This window comes from Ixodes scapularis, unplaced genomic scaffold, assembly GCF_016920785.2.
Source record: "Ixodes scapularis isolate PalLabHiFi unplaced genomic scaffold, ASM1692078v2 PGA_scaffold8__174_contigs__length_109621045, whole genome shotgun sequence".
In the NCBI taxonomy this organism is placed as follows: domain Eukaryota; kingdom Metazoa; phylum Arthropoda; class Arachnida; order Ixodida; family Ixodidae; genus Ixodes; species Ixodes scapularis.
The window spans coordinates 2116479-2131900 of NW_024609883.1; positions in this window are offsets into that span (position 1 = coordinate 2116479).

Sequence of the window (15422 nt, forward strand, 5' to 3'; positions counted from 1 at the left end):
ATCGAGCCAGACGAGCGGCTGAGCGAGCCTCCGAGTGGCCGAATCCGCCGATCCAGCCAAGCCTAGCCGAGCCACCGAGATTGCGCGATAGCGCCATTGCGCAGCGACCGCGACTGCGCGACCGCGCCAACCCGGCGAGACGGCGGCGATGGCGGGACCGACGGATAACATCTCGTCAAGTTCGTCGCGCACTTTGCTTGTGGGTTCCAAGTGAAACCAACGCACTTTCAATCGCTTCAAAAGGTACGTATAGACGACTTTATTACTTGCAGCATTGAGTGCTTTGGTATACACAGATCAAAGTGAACACTGACAGAAGGGAGACATGATGTTTTGAAATCGCAGCTTATTTGAACGCATGCGTCCCCTGCTGAAAGCGTCTGGCTGTGCTCTGTTGCAGACGTCATTTCGACTGCGTGTACTCTGATGTAACGTCAGTCAGTGTTTACACTCGGCTAGCTATCACTCGGCTTGTTATCTCATGTGCGAAATAGACGTAGAAACCAGCGCCTCGAATCTGTCGGATATTCAACCTCCAGCCCCCTGGCTCCCAGCGTGCTTACCGGCGCAAACCGTTTGACGTGTTGGATTCGTGGGCTCGTTCGAAGAGGCGTTGTTTAACGCTCACGAGTCGCCGAAGTGTTACCGGAGCTTCCCTTTACGAAAGTCGCGATCGACGCTGGGCTCTGAGCTCGTACTTTTTTCTTCCCTGGTAGACTAAGAGTGCCGACCATTCATCTGTGGTGCCGACTGGCGCCGTACGAAGTTGAGAAAAGCTAGCGAGTCTGTCAGATTTTCGTGACGCCTCCCAACTGCTCTGCTACCGGCTGCGCTCAACGAATAAGATAAAAAAACAAACGCGTTTTCTAATTTTTAATTTTTTTTTTTGCATGTTTCATTTCAGTTGCCGCAAAGTAAATCGTGGCCGTACGTCGGTTCACTCCCGATTACTGTCTCTACATCGTAGATTGTCTCACCATAATGGTGCCTCCTTGGTCTGATCTTATTCTGATATCGTTACATCTTGCTTTTTCATCTTGTCACACTTCTAGACGACCTTCTACACGTTGCACTCCTTGTCGACATGTCGCTGGTGTTAGAGACAAATCTGAAGTCGCTGTTTGCTCACTCCTTGGTGCACATATTTCAAGTTCAACATCAGGCATCTGAAGGAGACGCCATGAAACCCTGGAGTTTGTTTAGAGGTACCTCAACATACTGTATTCAAGTGTCGTTTTGTGTGTTATAGTTTCCTACAAAACCAAATTGCACTTTGTTCGTAATATACCCTATAACTGTTCACTACAATTAAAGTTGCTATGAAACATTGGCCACGAGAGGTGACTCGGCCAACGCAGCCTGAAAATTCCTCGCATAATTTTCTTCATGGGTCATTTTGGACATTGACAAATTTTCTTGTGAATAATGAGTGTTATGCACATGTGTTCTACTTTTCGTACAGGTACTTCAGTTAGATAAACCCCAGCAAAGGCAGCAAGACAGTCTCATGGGGTCACACCAAGGATAACTGCATTCCTGCTCGAGTCCCGAGTCTTGTCACCAAACTTCACTGAACATAATGGTACATTCCGTTCCCTTAACTTTTTCTTCTGAAATGTTTTTTTTTTTATTGTTGCTTTTTTCTATTGAAAAAAGGGTAGTACAACGTTTAAACACCCAATGTTTTTTTTTCGTTTTTGTAAAATGTGTAGTACATCGTTTAAACACCCAAGCGTTCATAAATGGTCTCTGTACCAGACAATAGGGTGTCTTATACTCTGTTTCATCCTTAGCGTGCGACGCTGTCAAAGGTACTAAAGTGGTGCGCATGAAAAAATAGAAAAAGTGTTACTCCGCGCGTTTCGTGGACGAGTGGTAGAAGGTGTTGCTCTGGCGATATTGACGTCTCGGTGGCCGTGGTTCCATCCCATTTTACGCGCAAAGTTTTTTTTTTTTTTCTTTTTTAGACATACTTTTCGTGCAAGATTGTGCGCATTGACGAAGTGCGTATTTCAGTTCCTCCTTCTTGATTTTTATTTATAAGTCGCCGAGAGGCCAGGGTTCTACCATCTGCTCTGCCGCTTTGCAAGTGTTATTTGCCTCCAGCACCGAGTTATATTTTTTTTTCGTGCAGCGTGGAATGAGAAATCGCCCTGATAGCGGCCTTGTCCCAAAATTTATAAATAAAACGTTAATCGACAATAGTTGTGGCCTGTACAGTTTATTTTGAAATAGCTGTCAAGGGTAGGAATCTCCCTCTCGGAGCACTTGCGATGCACCTTCAGGCGAATGGCGTTCTGTGTGAGCTCGTCATGCTTGACGGTCCCCCAGCTCGAAACTTTCACGTCGAGGTCTTTGCTTCGGGGACGCCACCTTGCCAGATAGGCACTGCGCCTTGCACTTCGCGACAGTACAGGGCACACTCCAGTGTCGTTACTGGCCGTCTCCAGGACTTCACGACCGAATTCTTTGGGGAATGTGTTCTTATACTCCCGTACACATTGGCGATCATCTGCTGGCACTCTTTCAAGATTTTCGCACAACGAATCTTCGAAAACATCCGAGCAGGAGAGGTACTTGAGCTTGCTGCGTAAGACCCCATCTTCTCAAAACCAGCCAGTGTCACACAACCCGAAAACCCACAGCGGCTGCCACACGGATGAACACGAAAACAATTTAAGGTGGTTTACATTATCTTTTCCATTTTCTTGAAAAACATTTGTGCTCCGTTGAAATCATAACGCCCCTATCAGTTACTAGCCCCAAGGATGCACATTTTCCGGCTTTTAAAATTTTTTTGCAGGGGACGCACTATCTCATGGGGCGAACATAGGCACGGTCAGCAATGCAAGCGGGTGCGCTAGCTTTGACTGCGTTGCACTCTATGTATGAAACAGAGTATAGGATCGCTTCAGACGGGGCAACCTTTCCAGCAATTTTGGGGCTGCTGGCGGGTTGTTCCCTAGTTTTCCCTAGATCGACACGAATTGCTGAGATTGGGTCCGGCTCGAAGCGGACGAGCAACTCTGACTACTCGGAGATGTGTGAAGCGGCAGCAGCCAATCAGGAATGCAATATTTTCACGTGACACCCCGTGGTCGTGATGATGAGAACTGAGGACTTAGTTCTGGTTTGAAATGGATCATTTTTGAAAATAAACTGTTTCAAAAAGATGAGTTAGTATTCTCAGCGCAATTTAAAGATATAAAAACATGGTTTTAGGATATAACTGTGCTTCTAAATACTGTAAGAAAAATAAAATTTCATGATGATGATGGCAAGTCGTAGCAATTCGGTTGCTGCATGTGAACGCGGGCGGCCCGTGTTGCTGGTGTTGCGACATGAAGTTGCTGGGCGAAATTGTTCCGTCTGAAGCGGGCTTTAGGGAACTGAATTCAAGGGCCGTGGAGCTCTGGGTGCAAGCCCACCTGGAAACATTTTCTTTTCTTTTTTGCCTTTTTTAGTATTTAAATATATATATATATATATATACATATATACTTTTTTTAAGTTTAAACATATAGATGCATAATTTACACACTAATTCATTTTCAGAAGCGCTTTTATTCACACTCTGTGGCTTTCTAGTGCTTGCAATAGCTTCTCGGTGAGCTAATGCCAGCTCTGCAAATAGAGAGGGATCTTCCCACGCTTTGCAGGCTGTAAAGCTGTGGCTTGCACAGCTCTAGTGTGTCACACCTCGCTCACTGGCTCCATCGCGAAGCATAGGTGCTTCATGAGTTGCGCCCCATGTAATCCCAAAAAACGGTCGGGTGACAAACCTGGGACCATTTGTCACTGCACTCAGCTATGGTATGGTGGCATGGTCGGGGCATGAAGCAGGGGTACAGCTTGGAAATGCTGATCTTCATGACATTTTAAACACATTTTTCATTACTTTTGTGTTGAGTTGTCAGCATTCTAAAGGTGAGAAAGCAAGCAGCAGCGACAGCAAGAAAAAAAAATTTAAGACCGCTTTCACCAAGAATCAATTACGAGCATTAGAAAGGCATGGAGTGTAATTAAAACGCTTCTAAACGTGAATTAGCGTATAAATGAAGTACTTGTGCCTCAAAAATACAAAAAAAAAACAATGTAAATATAGTTATAAGGATAAAAATATACACCAGGAGGACTTAAACCAAAACTACAGTCTGAAAGTTTGAAATTTGACACCTTAAACCACTTGGCCACCACCCAATTTTATTTCCAGGTCGTTCATCGAGGTATATGAATTTTGTTTGCAGCTGTCGGCTGCAAGAGAGATTGCCTTATTTTCATTTACTTTACTATTCCCACCAAATATGACAAGTGATAAAGAATAGAACCTCATTTGGTTGGCCGAGGCACTGTGCTTGCATCAAGGCAAACTAGCCTGTCTTGCTGGGTTCGTATTTTGTTTCATCACCTGTTTGGGATTCTGTTGTCGCTCATCAAAAGAAGAAAAAAAAACTGACTAATTCTGACTTATTCTGGTGTGCAGGTACCCTTGGCAGTAAACTCTGCTAAATGGGGCAAAATATAGATACTTTTTTTTAGCAAATATGCATCGTTTTAGCGAAATGAGCTACACTATTTAACTAACGTAAAACAGAACGAGCCTCTCCACTTGGGTCTTTTTTCATCTCTCGCAGACACTATTTCCTGCTTTTTGTGGTTTGTATCAGACTTTTGTATTCTGTCCGGCCAAAGCATCTGTGTTACACTAAGACTGGGTTCTTTAGGATATCTACAGGTATTCTTCGCAGCAAATGGCTTCCAATCAGGAACACGAGTTTGTTCTCGGCCACCGAGATCAAGTATTTTCAAGGTGAGCTGTTGCCCGCCTATACGAGTTTTGTGTTTCATTCCTCTTGAATGCCATAACCTATGTGTAGTGGTCTTGCATTAGTATTTTGTTGTCTCTCTTCTGCAAAAACACCCAAGTTTGACTAAGACCGGGTTCTTTCTTATACATGCAGGTCTTGGTGGCAAGCACCAGCCAATCAAGGTCAGAAGTTCGTTTTTTGCCGCGCATGGCAAGTGTTTTCAAGGTGAGTGATTAATGCCTATCTGAGTTGTTTGTTTCATCCGTCACAGACACTCTATTTCCTGTCTGTATAGTGCCCTTGTTTCAGGCTTTTGTGTCTCTGTCCGGCCAAAGCATCTGTGTTAGACTAATCTTTAGGATATGTGCAGCAATTCTTGGCAGCAAGTGGCTGCCAATCAGGAACACAAGTTTGTTCTCGGCCACCAAAAGCAAGTATTTTCAAGGCGAGCTATTGCCCGCCTATATGAGTTTCAGCATTCATGAAGGAGCGCAAAATCAAAGCCCGGGGGTTGCCATTGCAAAAATGTTGACTCGGAAGCGCATAGGGAGGAAGCTTTATAAAAGTATCCACCTGCTTCTACAAGACAAACCAAAACTAAGAATGTGGGTTCCATATGGAAAAAAAAAAACATTGTCAGCCCGAATTAACTCGGGGGCGGCACGGAGCAAACAAGCCACGGTACGAGTATGCTTGATTCAGGCGTTTGTAGGGGTAATAGATGACTCGGGTTTTTCTAAAAAAAATATTTTTTTTTTCTAAAGGTGTGGTGGTCGAATATTCAGCGATGGGCATTGAGTCGGGATGTTAAGGTAAAAATTTCATCCACATGCCGGGATTCATGTGCCTCGTCCCCCTAGCGAAGGGGACAAGGCCTTCAAAATTTTGGGTTCGCAAAAGGGGTGCGTCAGTATTGACGTCTCATTTTACATCATGCGTCTCAATTTAAAACGCACTATAAATGACATGCCTGAGATTCGTTTGGGTGTACTTCCTCTCAGCAAGTATATAGTTCTGTCTCGAAAAGGTCCAATCTGATGTTGACCGCTCCTCAGGTCTCCAGCGACGATTCATCAGGACGAGACCCAACCGGGGCACTAGAAAGGAACGGCTTAAGCAAGGGAGGCTACATATACGACAGCTTCTTGCGGACAAGAAACGAAAATAGATAGATGGTGGGTGTTTCATTTGCTATGCCTTTTGGCGTGCACATTATGTTTGTTATGTTTCAAAATTCCTCCAGAGTTTGGTTTCAACTATTGTAAAATACCGAGCATGCGCCCAGGTCGCAGAAGCGCCTACCCTCTGATTCGGAACGATCCGCAAATAAGCAAAGGGCATACCAGACACCCATCCACCTGTTTTGAGCCGTGCTCAAAATATTGAAAGAGCACATCAAGCGCCAGGTGCTGTGGCGTCTTTGCCACAATAGCGCCAGTCGCAGAGCTGACAGATCCGTGACTGGCGCAAGCCATGGCATCGCCTTTAGGAACCAGGGAATCGAGATTAAAGAAGTAGCGCAGAAATTGGAGGCGAGTGGTGAAGGTGAGCAGAGTTAACAGAAAACAAGGACGAAGGGAGTTCCGTCGCATGAGGCATCTGTGTCCCGTGCATGTAATTTTGAGTGTGCTGTAGGTGGCTACCCAAAAAAATTGTTACTTGGACGTAACTAATCGCAAACCTCTCTTGCAGTTTCCATGGCCCACAAGCCAGCCGGCGCCAGTTCGTTCTTGTTCAAAGGTGAGGATTCTAGATTTTCTGGATTGCTCTGAAGCAGCAATACTGAAGCCAGACAAGCGGTACGGCATATTTAATTGACAGCACGACAGGGGACGCTTTCACTGAAGCTTGTTTTGCTGCAATACACGTGTGTATTGCAGCAAAACAAGCTTCAGTGAAAGCGTCCCTACTCGTTCTGAGCTTCGTCAATTGAAGGTGCCGTACCGCTTGTCTGTCTGGCTTCAGTGTTGCTGTAGGCGACAAAACGTGTGCCCAGTTCTGTCACAAGAGGCATATTATGTCACGCACATGTAATTTTGAATTTATCCGGCTTAGTGTGCTGTAGGTGGCTGGTCAAAGAAATTGATACCTAGACGCAGCTAATCGCAAATCTTTCTGGCAGTTTCCACAGCCTAAGTGTCAGCAGGTCCCAGTTTGCTTTTCTTCAAAGGTGAGAATTCCAGATTCCCGAAGCAGGAATACTGAAGCCATACGACCGGTACAGAATTTTTAATTGACGGAGCTCAGAACGACTGGGAGCTCCTGCATTGAAGCTTATTTTTCCGTAATACAAGCGGGCGACATTGACACGTGCCCAGTTACGTCGCAAGAGGGTATCTATGTCCCGCGCATGTAATTTTGAATCTTTCAGACTTAGTGTACTTCACGTGGCTACTCAAAGTAACTGCTACTTGGACGCAACTAACCGCAAATCTCTCTTCCAGTTTCCACGGCCTACAAGCAAGCAAGCACCAGTTCGTTTTTCCTCAAAGGTGAGCATTCCGGATACTCTAGTTAGGTTCGAAGCAGGAATAGTGGAGCCAGACGAGCGGATACGACCGAGCTCAAAATGACCCGTGGCAGTGGCTTTGAAGCTTACTTTTCCACAGTCAACGCAGACATAATCTTGAATCTATCCGGCTTGGTGAAAGATTGCTACTTGTCGCGAACTAATCACAAATTTTTATTTTTGCAGTTTCTATATGGCTACAGCTAGCAGGTGCTGTTTTCATTAAGGTGAGGATTTCACATTCTGTTTTCAAACATCAAGTTTTTGAATGAGAGTCCTAAACAATTAACTTTCTTTTGCAGTAAATGCCAGATCCTCCAGTTCAGGAATATGTTAAATATATTTGGTATGGATAAGTCCAGTGTTTTGCTTCTTTATTCACAATTTCACAACAGCAGCATTTTTTAAATTTATCACTCAAAAATACACACAAAAAGAGACTGCGTTGCAGAGAAATGTTGCGCTGAATGTGATATTCCAACTCGTATATAGTTTTATTGCTAGCCGATATAATATATTGGATTCCAATATCTATATTACGCTGGGTATATTGGAATCGTAAACCCTTATTGGATCCCCATACGACACATGGGGATCCAATAAGGGTTTATACGGTATTGGATTCCAATATTTTCAGCGTATTATGGATATTGGAATCCCATAACAAATCCTTATTGTAATACAATACAATAAATGTAATGTTTTCCAATACACTGTCTATATTGTATTGCAATACAATAAAAAGATATTGTTTACCAATATCCATAATACGCTGTTCATATTGGGGTTTTCCAATAGGGATAGAAAGGTGTCTGAAAGACCAACTCGACACAGACCTAAATTTCCTGAAAGCATTGACTGTTGCATGCAAACACGAGACTGTTCGTCAGCAACAGGCACAATTGGACAACGGACAAGCACAAAAAGTCATCATAGACAACGTATGAGCCAGGAAAAGTCAACCGTTCACGCGAAAGAATTTAGAAAAAACTCTCGCCGATGAATCAAGCCTTTCAACTACAAAGACTGCAAAAGCCTCAAGTGGCAGGAAGCAGACAGGATCTTGTGGATGGTGTGGCCGTTAACATCATTCTAAAAGTGTGTGTCCAGCAAGGGATGCTACTTGCAGAAAATGCCCAAAGGGCACTTCACTACCGTTTTGCCGTTCGACACCAACTGTCCGCAGCGTTCAAGAAGAACCAGGTTTTCTGGGCCTTGCAGAGCACGAAATATGGATGTGGTTGTGATCAACAGCAAGGAAGGCGTGTTCAGGGTCGACACAGGAGCAAACGAAACCATACTTCCAGAAGACCTCTTCCACACCTTATTCATAAAGAAACAGCTCCAGCCAGCGAGACGTCCCCTCAACGGCCCCAGCAATAAACCACTCGTTGTTGTGGGCAAGGGACGAGAAAGTCTCGAAGATGTGTACATACCCTGAAGTCTAAAATCACTGCTTCTGGGGAAACCTGCCATTGAAAACCTAGATGTTCTCAGCAAACTCGCAGCATGGGTCGGCATCATCGAAAAAGAAAATGTTGAATCCAAATATCCAAACCTCTTCTCTGGTCTTGGATTCCTGAAAGAAGAATACGACGTCAAGTTAAAGCTCAAAGCCAAACCGTTTGCTCCAACGTCTCCTTGAAGGGTACCCCTGTTACTCTATGACAAAACAAAGCAGGAACTCATTCATATGCAGAGCGAAGGGGTGATCTCACCGGTTGCTGAGCCAACATCTTGGAGCGCGACAATGATGGTTGTGCGTAAATCATCTGGAGCACTCCGCATCTGCGTCGACTACACGTAACTGAACAAGTTCATTTTGCAAGAATGGCACCCCATCCCTGCCGTGGAGCACATGTTGGGCCTGCTTCAAAGAGCGAAGTTGTTTTCCAGGACGGACGCAAATTCTGGATTCTGGCAAATCCCAATAAGCGAAAACAGCAAGCTTCTTACCACCTTCATCACGCCATTCAAGCAGTTTTGTTTCAACCATTTGCCATTTGGCATCTCTTCAGATCCCAAGCACTTCCAGAGACAAATGGCATCGATCCTAGAAGGTCTCGACAGAGTCGTCTCCCACATGGATGACGTGCTCATCTGGGGTTCGATAAGACAGCAACGCGATGAACGGCTACGACGCTTCATGAGTCGTCTCAGTACTGCAGGAGTCACCCTGAACATAGACAAGTGCCAGTTCAGCAAAACCCAAATTTCCTTTCTGGGTCACCTCCTAGAAAACAACGAAGTACGACCCTACAATGAAAACTTTGTGCTGTTGCTGCGATGCCCAGCCCTACGTCCATGAAAGAACTAAGGCGTGTGATGGGAATGGCAACATATCTGGCAAGATTTGTCCCAAACATGGCCGAGTTGCTGCAGCCGCTGTCATCAATGTAGTCATCAAAACAGGACTTTGTATGAAAAAACCCACAAGAAGAAACCTTCAAAAGATGGAAGACCCGTTTGTCATCAGATTCTGTACTCGGCATATACGACCCGAGCAAAGAGACTGTGGTGACACCGGACGCGTCCTCGTACGGTCTGGGTGCCGCCCTGCAGAAAGAGGAGAACGGACATTTCAAGGTCATAGCCTATGCATCAAGGGTTCTTTCTGACACTGAGTGTCACTACGCACAAATTGAAAAGGAAGGCCTCGACCAAGTTTGGGCATGTGAAAAAGTTTGGGACTTCCTCGTCGGAAAAGACTTCCATCTAGAAACCGACCACAAGCCACTGGTTTCTATTTTTGGATCAAAGGCGATCGACGACTTAACACCACGGCTCCAGAGGATGCAAATGCGCCTCACGAGATATACCTACGACATTTCGTATGTTTCTAGAAAAGACCTCACAGCGGTTGACGCCCTCTCTAGGTCTCCAGTCAAACAGTTCGAAACAACAGAGCTCGCCGAGGAGATACAGGGCTTCGTAGAGCACGCGCCGTCCTTTCTACCGGTGACTCATCCGAGCCTGAAGCAAATCGCCGCTGAACAAAAGCTGGACCTGGAACGTAAACAGATTATAGAGTTAGCAACAAGTGGATGGCCATCTCGCCGCAGTGTAGGAGCAGACCTAAGGCATTCTGGCCATTCAAAGACAACATTGCCATGGGGGAAGACATCTTGATGTGTGGTCCCATTGTCGTTATTCCTCGAAACTTCCGAGTCAGTCTTCAATCAGCTTCATGAAAGACATTTTGATATAGAAAAATGTCGGGCACAAGCGAGAAATTCGGTGTGGTGGCCCTATACTGACACAGACATTGAAAACCTGGTACCGGACACGAGCGAAAAATTCGGTGTGGTGGTCCCATATTGACACAGAAATCGAAAACCTGGCAAAGTGTAACGTATGTCTGAACTATAGTCGAAACAGGAAACTGCCAATGAAGCCAACGGAATTCCCAGAAAGGCCCTGGCAACGATTGGGATGGACCTGTCCTTCTTAAATGGTCAATGGTAGTTTATAGTCACCGACTATTACTCACGGTATCCCGGGTTAGTCCGCCTGAACAGCCTTACCGGAGCAGCAGTTGTCAACCATTGCAAGTCTCTTTTCGCGAGACACAGGATTCCAGAAGCGGTAGTCTCAGATAACGGGCCCCAGTTTCTCAAGACGTGCCATTCTGAATTTGCAAAGTGTGCGCAGAAGTACAACTTCTGCCACGTAACCTCGAGTCCCCATTACCCTCAAACTAACGGGCTTGCCAAAGCAGTGGTAAGAATAATTAAAGGATCTCTAGATAAATCGAAGGATCCCTACGAGACACTTCCTGCGAACTGGACCAGTCCTCTCAAGAAGGGCTACAGCCCTTCTGAGCTGCTGATGGGAAGAAGGCTTCGCACGACAAACTCTCAGTGACAGCAAAGAGTCTTCGTCCCCACATGCCTGACGAGAAGCACCTAACATAATTTGAGGGTGAGCATCGCCGTGAGCAGAAACAAGACTACGACTGACAACACGGCGTCCGGGATCTGCCCTTACTGGATGACGATATGGACGTCTGGTTGATTGATCTACGTCAAGGCGTCTTCAGCAGCCAATCAGAGGAGCCTAGGTCTTACTGGGTGGAAACTGATGGAAAGTCTGTTCGCCGAAATCGCACACACACCTAGTCTTGCTTCCAAAGCAGGGTTCACGTATTGTAGACATTACCGAAGACTCGAACGCAAGCACCAAAGTGAGCGCATCGTGCCAAGACCCAACTCATACACACGCAAAGAGTGGAAGATGCGCTGTACCTCCGGAACGCTTTCGGACACTGTAGGGAAAGCGCAGGACTGAACTTTTGGTCAATTCCTTGGCGCGAACTGACATGAACAAACTTTTGGAGGACAGTAGAACTGCATACAGTCCTGGATTATTTCATTTTTTTGTTTTACTTTTAAAAAAAAAGGGAGGGGAGAGATGTAGGACATAGCACGACTGCGTTCACACGTGCCACATTGATGGTCACGAGCAGTGACGCCGGGCTCAAGAGGTGGATGCTCTGCTGGCCTAGCTGCCTGCTCGATGTTCGATCTGTACATATGATGGCATTCCTTTGATGTGATAAATATTCTGCTTTCTATTGTTTTGTTGCCGGGTTTTCACTCTGTGACCCACAGGACAGAACACTGAAAAGCAGAGTTGAGAAGCTTCCAGTGCTTGACGAAGGCTTGCCAGAACTAGGGTTTGCCGAAGACAGGTGACGGCTGCAGCTGCCCAGACTGTGAGAAGTGCAAGGCTTACCTATTTCTTTATGGCGAGAATTGCTTCAAGATATTTCACAGAAAGATTAGAAGCGAAAAATCTCCTTCAACACAGTTACAACAGGTATGCTTATTTTCATTCCATAAAAAAAAAGAAAAAGGCAAATTTAAAAATTTTTTGCATTGACTGGGACAGCATCTACACATTAGAGTGTATTTTATTTATAATAAGCGATGGCTGAAAAACAGCAAAAAAGACATTTCTGGAATTGCAGAGAGTCCAGGGCTGCAAATATCAAATTTTCTTTTCTGTTTACTACTAGGCAAATCTTCATGGCAGTTTGATACTTTAGACCCATATTACAGATAAAAAATACAGGCCGCGGGATGGCCAAAAAAACATGCTTTTCGTTTAAGGCTCGTCAAATTATGAGGCGCTGGAGAAATGCAGCCTTCTGCGTTAAGTCCTTATTTCAAACTCTTTTTGTTCGCCTGGCGCCCATTGAAAAGCATGCGGGAAGGGCCATAGAACGCACCTGGTATCGCTGCGCCGCAGCATTCTTCCTCACGTCTGCTTTCCTCGCCGTCACCATGGCAATGAACGCCGAATGAATAGAAGGATGCACGGTACCGCCACGTGAAGCCAGCAACAGCTGACGCCATTTTACAAACGGGGTCAGACGTGCGGAACAACGCTGCGGCGCAGCGATACCAGGTGCGTTCTATGGCTCTTCCCGCATGCTTTTCAATGGGCGGAAGGTGAACAAAAAGAGTTCGAAATAAGGACTTCAGGCTGCATTTCTCCAGCGCCTCATAATTTGACGAGCCTTAAACGAAAAGCGTGCTTTTGGCCATCCCACGTTCTGTTTTCTTTATCCGTAACATGGGTCTAAAGTATCAAACTACCGAAATGGCTATACGCACTACACGGAGAGCTCATGCCATTTGGGTTACCCTTTTCGGGCGGCACATGTATCCCCGGTGAGCACGTTAACTTAACCCCCCCCCCCCCCCCGCCTGCATTCCTGCGTTCAATATGCGGCTACTAATTACAAAACTTTACCCGTAAACCCCCCCCCCCCTCCCCCCCGGGGACAGCGGAGCCGGCAACCCAAGCCCCGCTGTCCCCAATTGCACCTCCGGAAAGGGAGTGGGAGTCCCATACCATTTAGTTCTGCGAAGTTTCGTTGACAACAATCGTTTTTTTTTTTCAGTGTTAATCGTAAAAAAGAAATGTCTTAAATATCGCCAAATGCTCGACAATAAAATTTTTCTAGAAAACAAAAATAAAAAAGCACGCCCAAACCGGGGATCGAATCGGGGTCCGCTGCGTATGAAGAAAAACCTTTACCACTATGCCACGCCACTTTTCTTTCTTTATTGCCGGATTTTTACACTGTCAAATAGGCAGACATATTGATCAAAACACAGGAAACAGGGCAAGGCTAAAGTAAACCAGTCGAAGGTGACTGGTGTCGGGGGCTAGAAATGTTTCATGGGCAACAGTGCCTCAATGCACGGAAGCCACTCAGGCTCACACTTCTGTGCTCTGTTGACTTCAACAGACAAAGATAGTTTCACTAAAATATTCCGCCGCCTCCCACACATTATTGTCGGCATTGTGTACAGCGATTCGGGACTTCCAAATACTATGCAGGCCCAACAGCATAACCAGGTCAAAGGGAAAACCTTCCTCGGTTTTAACCAAAAGATAACAGATTCCATGCGCGTCTAGGGGGAGGCCCTTTTTAAGGGTAGGTTGGAGGATGTCCCAGAAGAAGACCCCATCCCAGCACTCAAGAAGCACGAGTTCGACTGTCTCTGGCTTCTTGCATAAAAAACAGTGATCCCCTTACGGTACGAAAAGTCTCCTCTCGCTTAGCCACGTCTTGACCGGCAGCATACTTGAATGTAATTTAAAGAAGTCTTGGTGCCTGCGGGCACCACAATACTAACTCACTTTAAAACATATTGCCCTGGGCTTGCACAGTATAGGGCTCTGTTTAGAGGTACAGGGAACACACTACCGCACACAGCTTTATACAATCTTTTCCGAGGAACTTCACTCAAATACTCAACTGGAAAACGAGATAACAAAAATTTACATGAGGCAACCACTTCCTTTACATATCCATGAATGCCACCAGACATAGAAGACGTAGAAACAATCAGCTCAGGCAACCTGCTTGTAACTTTCACTTGACAAACGGTACGCAAAAAGGGGTTACTTACGTCCCGAAAATACATGAACCGATTAAAAACCTGGCGTAAAAACAAATATGTCAAACTAAGCCCTCCATTGCGTACGCGCCGGAAAAGATTCATCCCACTTGATCGCTCCCACATGGAGTCCCAGACAAACACCGCAAATACCCGGTGCAATTTCTGCACATTTACCCACGAAAAATGCAAGACTTGTAGAATGTACCACAGTTTGCTGACAAAAAACAAATTGCGAACTGTGGCCCATGCAAAAATATTTTCTACTCTTTTACGAAGTTCCACCGCCTGCCCACGCCAATAGGGTTTGCTGTCGCAATAATTTCCTAGAGGCACACCCAAATATTTTACGGGGGTGGTCACCCACTGCATGTTGGCAAACGAACATGGAGTACACTCTCCGTGCCAAAATCCCAGGCATTTGGCCCAGTTAACAGAGCTGCCACTAACTTCGCAAAAACGTTGAAGCGTGTGAACAACTTTAACAATACTCTCGTGGTTGGAACAAAACACTGCAATATCGCCAGCATACGCCAACACTTTAACTTCGGTAGCATGAAGCTCAAAACCACTGATGGAACTGTTTTCAAAAATACTAATGCAAAGGGTTTCTATGTAAATACAAAAAAGAAGAGGAGACAAAGGACACCCTTGGCGGACGGATCAATTCACTTTTATATGTTTTCCAATCGACTTGTTCACCATAAGTCTCGTCGAGCAACCGTTGTACGCCATGCTGACACCTTCGCGGATAACAGCGCCGACGCTCACATGATCGAGAATGGTTAAGAGCAGGTCGTGAGGCACACGGTCAAAGGCCTTTTCCAAATCTACCTGGAGCATCTCAAAGCAAGTACGCATTGCGTCGCAACACTCGAGAACACTGCACGCTTTATGGATATTGGTAAAAATAGTCCTCCCTTTTATGCCGCAAGTTTGATGGGGCCCCACTCTTTCTGATATTACAGTTCGCAACCTCCTTGCTAAGATCTTCGTTAAAAATTTTGTAGTCGACATTAGTCAGACTGATTGGCCAATACGCTGTGACCTGCTGCAACTTAACCGCTCCATTTGGGGATTAGCACTGTGTGCGACGACAAAAAAGATGGAGGCAACATATTCAAATCATATGCTTCACTGAATACCTTGGCTAGGACTGCGGCAATCTCCTGTATCCGAGTCTTATAAAAA